Source organism: Tiliqua scincoides, chromosome 5 (genome assembly GCF_035046505.1).
Source record: "Tiliqua scincoides isolate rTilSci1 chromosome 5, rTilSci1.hap2, whole genome shotgun sequence".
In the NCBI taxonomy this organism is placed as follows: domain Eukaryota; kingdom Metazoa; phylum Chordata; class Lepidosauria; order Squamata; family Scincidae; genus Tiliqua; species Tiliqua scincoides.
In genome coordinates, this window is record NC_089825.1 from 47,047,175 (window position 1) to 47,060,559 (window position 13,385).

The 13,385-nt window shown below is 44.9% G+C and overlaps 1 pseudogene; it reads right to left on the reverse strand.

Moving 5' to 3' along the window:
• Positions 1 to 1,511: 1,511 nt before the first annotated feature.
• On the reverse strand, positions 1,512 to 1,630 carry LOC136654583 (5S ribosomal RNA; annotated as a pseudogene).
• Between the last annotated feature and the right edge of the window lie 11,755 nt (positions 1,631 to 13,385).

A 13,385-nucleotide genomic window follows, 5' to 3' on the forward strand; every position in this document is an offset into this window, starting at 1 on the left:
TCAACAAGTGGGAAACCCTGGCCTCTGAGCGGCCCGCTTGGAGGCAGGCTGTGCAGCATGGCCTTTCCCAGTTTGAAGAGACACTTTGCCAACAGTCTGAGGCTAAGAGGCAAAGAAGGAAGGCCCATAGCCAGGGAGACAGACCAGGGACAGACTGCACTTGCTCCCAGTGTGGAAGGGATTGTCACTCTCGGATTGGCCTTTTCAGCCACACTAGGCGCTGTGCCAGAACCACCTTTCAGAGCGCGATACCATAGTCTTTCGAGACTGAAGGTTGCCAATATATATATATGTAACATGCGCACACAGGGAAAATCAATTGTGTGGGAGGGGGAACTGCATTTGGTAGCCAAGGACACAGCTCAAAAGTTTGAAATATAAGGAAGAAGGAGGTAAGAGTGAAAGTGAAACAAGAACATTTTTGTGGGGATAGTAATAGAAGGGTAGAAGGGACATTTAGCACCTCAAGTTTTTTTCCTACTTCAGACTGGAGAGGGAGGGAGGTGTGTTCAGTAGACTTCATGCGTTAAAAATTGGTCACTTGTGTTTAATAAAGTGGCCCAAGTTAAACCCAGGTGTAGGCTGGTGTCTTCAATGGGGGTGTGAGGGTACATAAAATGCCAAATGCAGGAGTGGCAGCAAGATGCAAGTTTAGTGTGTGCTCCCTGAGGCATGGACTAGATGGGCCCTGGGTCTGATCCAGCAGGGCTCATCTTGCATTTTAAAGGGAGGAAAGATTAATCAAAAATAAAAAGCAAGTCCATGTGTCATATGACTAACATAAACAATTCCCATTAGCAGACCCAGCACTTTATGAACAGGGCAAATGCTCCAGCTGAGCCTGTCAACACTAGGACTGCTTGGGAAGCCTCCCTGATGGGAAGTTCATCACTGACAATTCATATGCAAAGGGAAGAAAAAAGCGGGAGGAAATTCTTACAAGAGAAAGAAGGTGTGGGATGGTACAAACAAGGAGTAGAGAAAGGAGGGGAAAAGGGATATGTAAAGAAATCAGGTGGGTAACCCAGGGGGAACTAGACTGGAGAACCAGGTGTTTTGTGGTAGCAGAAAATGAGAACTGAGGGAGAAAGGAAAGAGAAGCAAGAGAGGTTCCCAAGGTTCTGGATGTGGTAGAGTGTGACTGACAGTGCAATCCAATCTTGTGCTGGAGCAAGCAGGCTAGGAGGCCTGCACTGTATCCAGCACAGGATTGGGGCCTGAAATGGCTCAGCCGGAGGCCAGGGGAAACTCTTCCCCTTAGCCCCGGGTAAGCCACCACAGCCCCAATGGGTCTCCTCAGACTTGCGCCACCTCGAGAGGCGGCATAAGTCCGAGGAGAGCCGAGCGGTTTGCAGCTGCTCCACACTGCTCAGGAAATAGGGTTGGGATCCGACATAACAGCCAGGTCGCTGTAAAAGTTCCACACTCACACACAGGCGGCACTTACACTCAGGAGGAAAATGACAGAGGCATTAGGTTGGCAACCTTCAGTCTCAAAAGACTATGGTATAAGCCTACAGCACCCGGTATTCCCAAGCGGTCTCCCATCCAAGTACTAACCAGGCCTGACCCTGCTTAGCTTCTGAGATCAGACAAGATCAGGCATGTGGAGGGTAACAGAGGCATTAAGTGTGCTGTCAATTTGACTGCACAGTGGACAGGAAAAGAGAAGGGGGCTTTGGGGTCAATGGCTGGGCTTTGCCAAGGATCAAGATGACCTAGCTGTTTCTGCTGACTCATGTGCAAAGCATTTCAAGAAATGCTGGCCTAGGTTGAAGCAGTATACAAAAGGCAAAAAGGGCTTGAAAAGCAAACCCAGAGATTAGGCTGTAGCTGCAGCTAGTCGTAGGGAGGGAAGCAGGGCAAAGGAGCCAATGTTGTTTGCTGGCAGAAGGGGGCATGTTGCAAGACAGCTTGCAAAAAGGTGTGGTGAAAGATTGCTCAGGATACCCTGCTCAGTGCTCAGCATACACTGGCACAGCAACTTCACACTCAGGAAGGGCAGCTGCTCAGAGGCTGCTGAAGCAGCAGTTTTTCAGAGAAAGGGAAGTGGGGAAGAAGGGGGAAAAGACTGGAAAGGAAAGGCCTGTGTGCCAGCTTGGTACAGTGGTTCTTGGACAGCAGTTGGAACGGGAGTGCTTTCCACAGCATTGGCAGGTCAATGAACAGCAGCAGTGACACGGCAGCGTGCAGGACCAAACAGAAGAACAAAGACACAAGGGTCCAGTGACCCAGCTCTTTACAGTCAACCTTTTTTATTCACAGAACCCAAAGAAATTTTTTGTGGGTTGAGCTCATCAAGGAACCTTTCCTTGTGATTTGATGATGGTCCTCAACTGCTCATCCCTGGCCCTAAGTGGGTGCTTTTATCACTTTGCACCCTACCAAGGATGCAGCAATTAGCTCTAAAGGCCAGTGGCTCAGTTAGCATGGTCTCCTTGATTAAATTTAGCCTGGGACTTAGCGTAGGCAGCTAGGGTTGGGCACCCTTCTTCTGTGTCACTAAAGACTTAGTTTCACTCCAAGTCTAGAAACTCCCAGGATCTGGCTTTTGTTCACAAGGTGCTGTGCAAGCAAGGTGCAACCACTCATGGAAATTTCCAGTGAGACATGGCTTCTTCCAAGCCTGCTTGACAGAGTGAGTGCTCCGACAAATTAAAAGTATGACCTTCCTCGCAGCCTTTGGGAACTATGGCCTCTTGCCATCAATTCAGCTCCAAAGTTACATTACCGGCCTGGATCATGTGCTCCTGGCAGGCACCTAGTGCCACACATCATGCATCTAAATAGAGGACATAAAAGATTTGTCAGGCAATATCACATTAAACTCGATGGGACTGATTTCTAAATAAACCTGCTTAGAACTGGGCTGTAAGGCTTTAATGCTGTAAATAAGATCCTTTTTTTTTTCCTACAGAGGCCCATTCTGTTGACAGAAATAAAAGTCCAGAAGAGTTTCTTTCAGAAATAAAACTGTGCTTCTCATGGCAGTAGAAAGTAAAATGCAGAATGGGTTGTCAAGAAGAGTGCTAAAATATGATGCCCTTCTTGTCTTCCTGGATAATCTGTTCTGTACTCAGTGCACATTTCCATTAGAAGTAATACTTAATTTTGTGGGAAAAGATCTGTTGGATTTTTATTTATTTGAATAGTCTGATGAAAATATTCACCCTGCAAAGGGTTCTTGAAGCTGAGCAGTGGGCACTTAGAGCAATAGATTATATTGTTGAAAAATGTTCAAGGAATTCCATTCAAAAAGGTTGTACAAGTGAGGTACTGGTTTCCTTACCATTAAGTAGACAATGTTAAAAAACATGTAATAAACAATAATAATTCAGCAGGTTCAGCCAAGGGTCACATCCACCCAGGAGAACAGGACTTATATTCTGTACCATATGGGCATAGCGCCACACACACACACACACACACACACACACACACTTGCAAATGTTCTGAAAGATTAGAAATAAGGCAAATGAAAATGCTTTTCAGAGCAAGTACAGCTGGTGTACATACTGCACCATGCCCCCTGGAACTTAACAAATGCTGAGTTGGCATAAAGGGCATGTGCTCATCCTCAGCCTGGGTCTATTCTACTGTAATCCACATGCACTGTACCAAAAAGTGCAAGGTGATCTTGGTGGAGGACTTGTCCCTGCATAAATACAGGCTGTTACTGTGCATTCCTTACCAGAAGACGTTGTCATTTCCATTTCCAAGGGCCCTGCTGCCGCCCAACCTCATGACGTTCTTCTGGCGGATGAGATCAGATGACATGCCAAACCCTTCTTGTTCTTCTCGTTTGAAGAACACGCTGTCCCTGCAGCTGGCTCCTGGTTGTCACCTGTTACTGGAAGAAAAGAAAGTGCTCCATTAATGCAAAGCCAGTATAGTTGTCATATAAGCTAAACACACACACTGTGCACCGCACACTAAAATTAATCATGGTGGCTAAGAGCAACCAGCCGAGTTTATCAATAGGCATTCATAGAAGAATTAATTATAATAACTTATATGCCTAATAAAGGTTTGTTGTATGTTGTATAATAACTTTACTATTGTTCAGCTCCTGTATTATATTACTACATTGTTACAGTTGGCTAACCAAAATCAAATTCAGTACCCCACAGCCTATTTTGGTCACATTCAATTGCATACACTTCCTCTTTAAGATCTGTTGTTAGCAATAGGAGCTTTTTGCAAAATGTGGGGAGGGGAGGCATACACAGTTTATGAAAGAGGAGGGTGCCTGACTGAGCACAGTTGCACAGGGGAAACATCAGGCAGTTGTGCAATCCAGCCTTCTGTTCTTCAGCGAGCAAACAGGAATTAGAATGAAGGGAATGATCATGCTCAGAACCACATTCCAGTGTCAAGCACTTTTCTAATCTTCCCCCTCCATGCTGCCCCAGTTCAGCTGCTCCCTTAAAACAAATAGCCGAGGATAGCACATGCATGTAGCATAACATATGCTTTTGCTTAGGCCCATATTTAGCTATTAACCAGCTCACCTACACACAAGAAACCCTGCAAGAGTACTTCACTGAACAGAACAACCCAAACACTGTGCAATGGGAGTGCTTTCAATTTCAGGAGGTGAGAGACATGATGTGGTACCTTGAAGGTACAGGGCCCTTTCACTTTTATGATGATCCATTTGTTGAAGTATCACTCAAGTTCTGTGGTTAGTACGCAGCACATGAAATCAATTTATTGCATGATGTCACATGCATGTGGGACAGCATCTCCCCCTCTTGCAATGAAGTTCCCAATGCGTTTTTGCAAAAACACACATGAGCAAAATGGTACAAGAATCAGATGTTGCTGCACTTTGGTCCATTTAACTGCAATGAAATTTACACATTTTCCTGATGTCTCTAGGATCAATGGAGAAACTCAGCCTGCTCACCCATCTCTAAAATAAATGTAGGGCTGGTCTGAACATGAAACTATTTTTGGGACTCCTTTGCATGTTGCATAATTACCCCAACTGTTATGCACTCAGAGCATTTAATGACTGACTAGCAAGCTGAATATAGACATCCTCTGTTCAATCCAACACTCTACCCACTGCACTACACACACGCTTGCAAAATGACCTTGATGCAAATACAGAGAATACATTTGATGAGAACACTTAGGAGCCATTGTATGGCTGGCTTGTTCATTATAAACTGGAACCAAACTCTCAACAGAACTAGCTAATTGTAGTTCAGCTTCCCTGTTCAAAGCATTTCATTCTATTGTGCTGCCCTACAAATTATAGTGTTGCCAGATACAAGGGAAGAATTCCAGCTTCATAAAAGATGAGACAATGGAGTAAGATTTTGGACTACATCTTGTACTACAGGCAGATAAAAGCTATTACTTAGCTGACCAAGGATGCAATCCTAACTAACTTTCCAGCACTGGCCTACCTGCAATGCAGCCCCAAGCTTGCCCTTATCTTGAACAGGCCCTCTTGACTACCTCCCCACTGCAGGATGCAGTGTGCACCACATTGGCACAGCTATGTCAGTGCTGAAAAGTTGGTTAGGACTGAGCCCCAAGTTAGTTTTTGGAACACTGAAACTACCCACAAACAATCTCATGGTTGAGTGAGACCAACAGGCACGCAAGCAGGACAGAGCCTTCCTGTCCCCCAAGTTGTGGAACTCCCTGTCTCACAAAGTTCAAAAAGCCTTCCATCTCCTCCACCCCCTCCCCCCTTTCTCTCTCTCTGCTTTTAAAAAAGGCACTCAAGATCCACCTTTTCCACCAATCTACTGTGATCTGTAGAATTTTATTTTTTATAACCTGTTTTATAGCCGATCCTAAATGGACCTTACGCTGCTGGAACAAGCACTCTGGCAACTTAAGGTCCTTTACAGCTGCCTAAAATGTGTCTAGGGAATTTACGAGAAAAAAACAGCAGCTTCTGCTGCCACCACCCAAGCCTAGGAAGGCCAGACAGAAAGTGGTTACCTTGGGAAAGCCTCCTGCCCAGGTTTACCAAGGCCTCCTGCCCAGGCCCCTAAAAGGGAGAGATCTCACTTATAATAAAATAGTAGTGAAATTGTGGTATGGTCAGTGCAGTAACCTGTTCTTCCCTACTGAACTAAGAGTAGGCAGGTAATTAGTTTTATAAAGAGAAGTTTATTAAAAGTGTAGAAGAATACAATAAAGTACGGGAGGAAAGCAATACGGAAAAACCAGGCATAGTTCAAAGAACAACCAGGAGATGCAGAAACAAGGGAGAGGGGTTGCCGGCAAAGGTGGGCCCAAGGGTTAAAACAAACCCCTGATGCAAATAACCAAGTAGTTTCTTACTCGTGTTCTTCGAAGAGTCCAGCCCTTGCACTCACATGGTATTTGGGCATGACGTCTGCTAAAACAGTCATTGCTTTAGTGACATGACAGACCAGGACAACACACAGAAGCATCTCTATGCTTACCTTACAAAACCAAGTGTTGAATATGTTATAAGTTCATCCAACTGGATGATTTACAACCACCTGGACAGCTCTACCTGGCCCTTGAACTGCTCAGGTGGAATGGAGTGCTAATGACTGGCACATGCCAGTCCCAGCAAGAGGGCTGGCTAGGATCTGTTTTTTTCAAGGAAGCCAGAGAAGAAGACGATGAATCCACAGAACAACCTGAGTGATGTCTCAGGTGACCCTTCTGTAATAGTACCAAGTTCAAAGAAGCACTTGCAGCCTGATTTAAGAGGCTGAAGCATCACAGAAGCTCCTGGGTGGTGAGAAGAGTCCAAAAATAGGTCAAAAAAGGCACACACAAAAACTGGGGAAAACAGAGATTTTTTACCATAATGTGATTTATGTTTTCTTCTATTTGCAGTGCAAAACAGAAGACCTACATTAGCTAGAATACACTCAGTTTTTTTTAATGTCTCTTGTGTATTTGTGTCTCACACTAACACCATTCACGCAAATACCATAAAAGCAACTTTGAGTGCTTTTACTGTCATGTGTGAAAACACTGCCCGAGTTCAAACAAGGGAACAGAAGTGCATGGCTACAAACTGTGTTTTCAGGCTCTGAGAGAGAACACCTGTTTGTCTCAAAAGCTACTTTGGCAGGACTGTGCGCAATTCACACAAGGCCCCCCATTAATGGATTGACATTGACAATGCAAGATCTTTTCTAAAATCTTTGAGGCCATACTTGAGTACACACGCTTGGCAACTGGAAGCAAACCAGCGATTCAAATCTGACATTTTTAACAGGCGCATAAGCGCCACAAGATGCATTTCAGGCCAATTTAAATATTCATTGTTTGCAATATTGCAGAGCCTCCTCTCACATTCCATTTCCCAATTAAGCAATGTGCAAACGTGATTTGCATAACAGTGCCTCGGTGAAATGGAGCATAAGTATGGCTAATTTACTAAAATGCTGCAAGGTGGGACAAAGGGAGGGGGAATGCAACTCCCAAAGACTACAGACAAACAGAGGTGGCGGTTGGAAGCTCAGCTAGACATCAAGTGTGTCTTCTAGGGAACAGGCAGGTTGGGTAGCCACAGCAGCTTCAGCATCACTGAGGATTTGGCGCTTAACCTTGCGGCCGAAAGGGTTTCCTCCGCTGTCAAGATTAGATGTCGCCCTACTTACTGCACCACATGAATTGTTAATTACAGGATAAGATAAATGAGAAACTTAAATATTGAAATCATCCTTTTAAATCTTAATGAGAAATATAGCTCCTAAGACTACCCTTATCAGTAACAGATACAGAGAATTGGAGGGGGGGTAATAGATGTGAATCCTTCAGTCATAAATTAATGTGATTCTGCACTGCGTACCTGGAAGCTCTCAGGGTTTGACCTTGTCTTTCAGCATTTTTTAGGAGTCCTTCTGGCATTCCAGAACACAGTGGTATTATGCTGGCAACAGGTGCTTATAATCCTCTCGAGAACTGGGCCGATCTTCTGTAATGTGCTTCTATCTCAACTAAAATAAAAGCATTATATTGAAAGACACTCCAGAGCATTCTTCGTCCCAGCACTTGGTATTCAGCTTTCATGGTATGCTGGCTGTGATGACCAGTAGCAATCTCATGGAGTGCTTACAGCTCATCTGTGACTGGGTTAATAACAATTTCTCCCTGTTGCATTAGAAGAAAATGCATTAAATAAGCCTCTGTGTGAGAATGTAGAGCTGCAGTGGTTAACCCTTAAGTAACAGGTACCACAGAAAGAAGAGCAACAATGTCCTATCTTCAGTTCGGAATTGCCAGCTTCTTCTGATTTTGTCAAGGTGTTCTAGAAATCCACTAAGAGCATGTCAAGTTGGTCCTTTATGTGCAGGACTGAGCACAGCGTTTCAACGATTCTTACCTCCACAAACTACATGGGATAGGGACTCACTCTTCATATAGCTCTTGCTGTTTCATTTAGCTAGGAAAGATCAACATGGGACCAGGGCAAGCTTGTATGGGTTGTCCCCTAAGGTGAGTGAAGGATGCTGCAGGGATAGTAGCCATTTGTGGGGACACTTCTCTCACCCAAAGAAAGGTGCCAGCGGGACATGTCCTAGCACAGCAATTCTCCAACTTTGTATCACCATGACCCACCTCATCCTCTGCGATGGGCTGTGACCCAATGCTTGCTGTCAGGCTGCAAAGCATTATTGGGAACTACCAGAGGCTGCTTTCAGGTCATGCCACATCCACAACCCATCCACAATCCACAACTGTTGACCATCTTGGGCCCCATAAGCCCTTTCAGGAGCTGTACTGACATTCATGTCAGGACTATCAGAACAAACAGCAGAACGCTCTGTGCACATGACAGTGACATGCATGAACAAACATGAGAAAGAAATTCGCTAGGTTAAAAGCATAATGCTGTATTTCTAGGTTTAAAGATGCAGCTTATGAGACTGGATTCCCACTGTATTTCTAGGTCCGGTATCCACAGATTTCAAAAACCGTGGATTGAAAACACAGGCCTACACACATTTTGCAGTCTGAAAAGTTATACCAATTCTTGGGTATATTTGTGATGCTGGACCCACAAATGACATTGGTTTTGCTCTAGATTTGGGATCATGGCATAGCCACCATATATACTGATTCAAGCAGCTTCCTCATAAGGAAACCATGGCATGACAGAAAGAGAGAGAGAGCGGCACGCGCAAGTGATACGGTTCTAGCAAGTGATTTTTCTTTCAAAATTTTTGGGTGGTTGAAAAACTTGTTCAGGCACAATGCTGGAAATCTTTTTTCTCTTCTCCCACAGTAATGGCCAGTCTAAATCTTATTTGAAAGCAGTGCAAATGGACAAGTTAAAAAACGCAAAGAAATGGTTAGGCTGTCCTCGTGGGACTGTTTCAGAAATGGACTCTTGTTATTCTATTCAACAGAATATGTATTGTAATACAGTAAGAATGGGTGGATATTGTGAAATATATTTACTTTTTTTTTAAGGAATACACTGCTCTTGTGCACAATACAGAGGTTGGGGGGTGACGATGTTTAATGATTGGTATCTTTTCTTGCAGCAGAAATCCTTGCAAGGAGACACAAACGGAATGAACTCAGCAACTTGAGACTGATGGTGAAGTTTCTAATGCCTTTATTAGTACCATTGGCCAATTGTTTGGAACCATTTATATGGAGACTGTCAGGATATTCTTGAGAGGGAAAAGGTTCATTAACCTACTGAGTCCTGCATTTATAACTGATGCTAAGAAACAGAAAAGTCTCAAAGAGACAATGAACCAAAAGAACTGGACATTTCAGACTGGGTTGGCTTTGAGACTGAAACACAGTGTTGGAACACCTTGTGAAATACTGTATGTTAAACACAAGTATTCTCAACCAGTCGGCATTTGTCAGTCCTTGGAAGCTTCGTTTGGCTGCCATAGCCATAAAATGTTGGAACAAGAGGTAAGGTAGTAAGACCCATTCCACTGGCTTAGCTGGGACCAGCTGCCATTTGGCTTCTCCATCCCAGAACCATTTCCTATAGTAAACATTTCTTCTGGCCATCTTGTAATCTCATGAGTACAAAAGCATTACTACCTGAAGGCCCAATCCTGTGTTTGGGCAAGGCCAGCAGCCCATGCACTGCCCCAGCAACAGCTGCTGCAAATGTGCTGTAAGATACATTGTGGCAGCCAAGAGGGAAGAGGTGGTGGTAGAGAGACCAGCACCAATTGGCCTCTGCACCACTCAGAAGGCCGAGAAGAGCTCGCACTGGTGAGTCGGCCACCAGGGAGGTGCTTCTGGGCAGGGAGGAGGGCAGGGAGGGGACAAGACTGGGCAGGTGGAAGATGGTCCAGGGGGCAGCTCAGGCCCAGGAGGGGCGAGGACAGTGGCAAATCCTATCCCCATCTCTTGTGCCTGAAAACCCAACATGGGCTACTTGATTCTGTACTAGCAATTTCGCTGGTGCAGAATCAAGTAGACCCATAGGGGCTGTGGGGGCACTACATGGGATAAGGTAACCAATGTTCCCTTACCCCAAGGAGACCTCTGGCTGGCTCGCGCCCTGCAGGATACAGCAGTGGCCATTTCTGTACTGCTGTACTACGGCACTGGAAGCAACCATAGGATTAGGCTATGAATTTTCTTATTTTCCTTTTTCCTGCCAGTTTTGTTTCCCCTTTCACATCTTTTGAGATTGTAAGCTATTATGTTAAACTGTGAACTGCCTTGGAGAAAGGCGGCATGCAAATATAATCCACAACTCAGTGGCAAATTAGTTTAGCAGGACCTTACCTGTGTGAGATTGGCTTTGTTTCTTTGGAAAAATGTGAGGGGAAAAAAACAGAATTATTGTTCAAAGGGAGAAGAACCTGCGCCATTTTAGAACCATCACCCCACTCCCTCCACCCTCAGCTAAAACACTTGGGGCCCATTCACAGACAGCAGCTCTAACAGAAATCTCTCAGGACTGCCAGAGGAAGCTGAAGGTCTATAGGCACTCTCCACCTCCTTAAAGATTCAGAGCAGCACAAAACACCAATGCTCTTTGCTCCAAGGCCCTGGGAAAATATGCAGTAATGTGGATGATGTGGCCAAGATTGGATTTAGGGGAACCAATTCTCATAAAAAACTCAGCTATAGATTTTGTAAATTTATTAAGATGTATAAATATATAGGGTATATATTTAGGTTATACAGAACTCAGAAGTACCAAAACAGATTTACAAGTAACAATAAAAAAGCACTGCAACAAATAAAACAACAAAGCTAACTCCTAAGTCTGGCGCACCCACCACCAACAGTACTGGCAGGAATCAATGGTGGGACAATGATTGGCCTTAGTAACACAATTAGTACACAATTTCCTGGGAGTAAGCCCTATAGTACACAGCAGGACTTACTTCTGAGTAGACATGCATAGGATTGTGCCCAGAGTTACATGCCTGAGAGACTATCTTTCGACTATCTGTCAAATTTGGAACCTGGGTTATCTAACGCTTCCAGAAGACTGACGTCACTGGCCAATGCAACCTCACTCACCCCCTCCCAACCTGAGAACCCCAGCTATAGTCCATTTCCAATTAGCAGCTAAGCTTCTTTAGCCCTGAAGAGCCAAACCAACAGTGAACACTCAGGTGGCCAGCCTGGGAAACTGCTGATAAGCTCTTCCCCCGAGTACAGCAAGGCACAGCAATTCTCGGCAAGTCAAAATGGACTCCAGCCTGTCAAAATGGAGTTCAGACCAGAGATGGGTTTTTTGGATTTCTGGACAAACAGGCTCTTAGCCTTCAGACAAATGGAAGCAAAGTGATAATTTCTCTGTGCCGAAGCAATTGCCAAGCCAGGGAACAGAATGTGTTCACTGAGCTGCCGCTTACCATTTTCTCCGTTTCCTTGCCAGCATCTTTGTTTTCTTCGTTGCTCTCTCACTCTTCAACATCAGTAGCCACTCCTACTCCTAGTAGCATCTGCCCTCAACCCTCCCCCCTAAGCCACCTTGGGCATGTTGAACAACTTTTCCCCCAGCAACAAATTATCTCGGCCATCCACACTGCCAACCTTGCTGTCCCACTCCCAGTAGCCTCCCTCTATAATCCCCATTCGTCAACATGAGTGCTTACTAACTTCTCCCCTAACCCATACAAATCCCATTGTTTCCTGTGGGATTGCTGGTTTAATTTACATGTTTTCAGTGTATGCACTGGCATCGCTAGGGGGGTGCGGGGGCTGTGGGCCGCACTGGGTAATGCGCACAGGGGGGGTGACATGCACTGGGGGTGTGACACAGTAAAATCATGGTGGTTAGGAGAAATACTGTCATGTTATATACCTTTGGATGTGGAATTTCCAGCTGAATGCAAAGCAAAAAACCAGAGTGAAATATCTCCTTTCTATCAAGAGTTATGGCCAAAAAACTGGAGAACAAAAAAATGCATGGAGCCCTATGGAAAGTGAAACTCGTTTACTCGCGAGTAGGTGAACTTGCCTTAGTCTGTCAGAAAGGGCAGGATGAGAGGAATCCAATGACACCAGAATGCTACTGTTCCAATGAATGCAGCCCCCCAAAATACCTGAAAAGGAAGTCCCTCCCTCCAAGCCGACAAATGTATTGAGCCCTATGGAAAGCAAAACTAAGCCTCACAGTTGCATTTACTTGTGAGTAAGCAGATGTGCCTTGGCTGGTAGTCAGGCCAGGCAAAAGGGAATGTGAAGCCACCAGAATGGTCCTGATCTGATGGAACTAGAGCTCAACAAATGCTCCAGAAGGCAGCCTCCCTCCCCTCCCCCCACTAAAAAGGATCAAAACAGAGGCTTCAGCTGATAAAGTGAACTTTTTTGAGACTTGCAAAGCCAGGTGGATCTTGACAGTGATATGGTTTAAACAGAAGTTCTTAAATTGAACTGGGCACTGGGTAGCGCTGAAAACCTTACTGGTTTTGGAGGGGGGATATTATTGCAGGCAGGCTACAGAGGAAATTCACTTGATGGACCAGGGCTGGCTTCTGCTTATTTAATTGTTTTACTTTAATTTTTTATACTTATTTATTTTAATTTGCCTACTGATGTCACTTCCACCACGACATCACTTCTGGTGGGTCTTGGTCAGACTGTCATTCTAAAAAGTGGGCCCCAATGCTAAACGTTGGAGAACTGCTGCAATAAGGTATTAGTAAGTTGACACCCAGTGGGGTGTGTGACACCACTAGTGACCAAAATCACTAAAATCACAGTTTGGAGGAATAATACCATCATGTTATATATATCAATCAATGCGTACGGTAATTTCATGCAAAATGCGTTTTATCTTTGTTCTATCAAAAGGTACAGCCAAAAAAACCAATGGGGGCGTGGTGATGTACCACCACTCTGCCCACCACCTGGGGTGTTGCCCCGGTGGGGGGTGACATGCTGGCATCCCGCACCAGGTGATGCAAACCCTAGTGACGCCACTG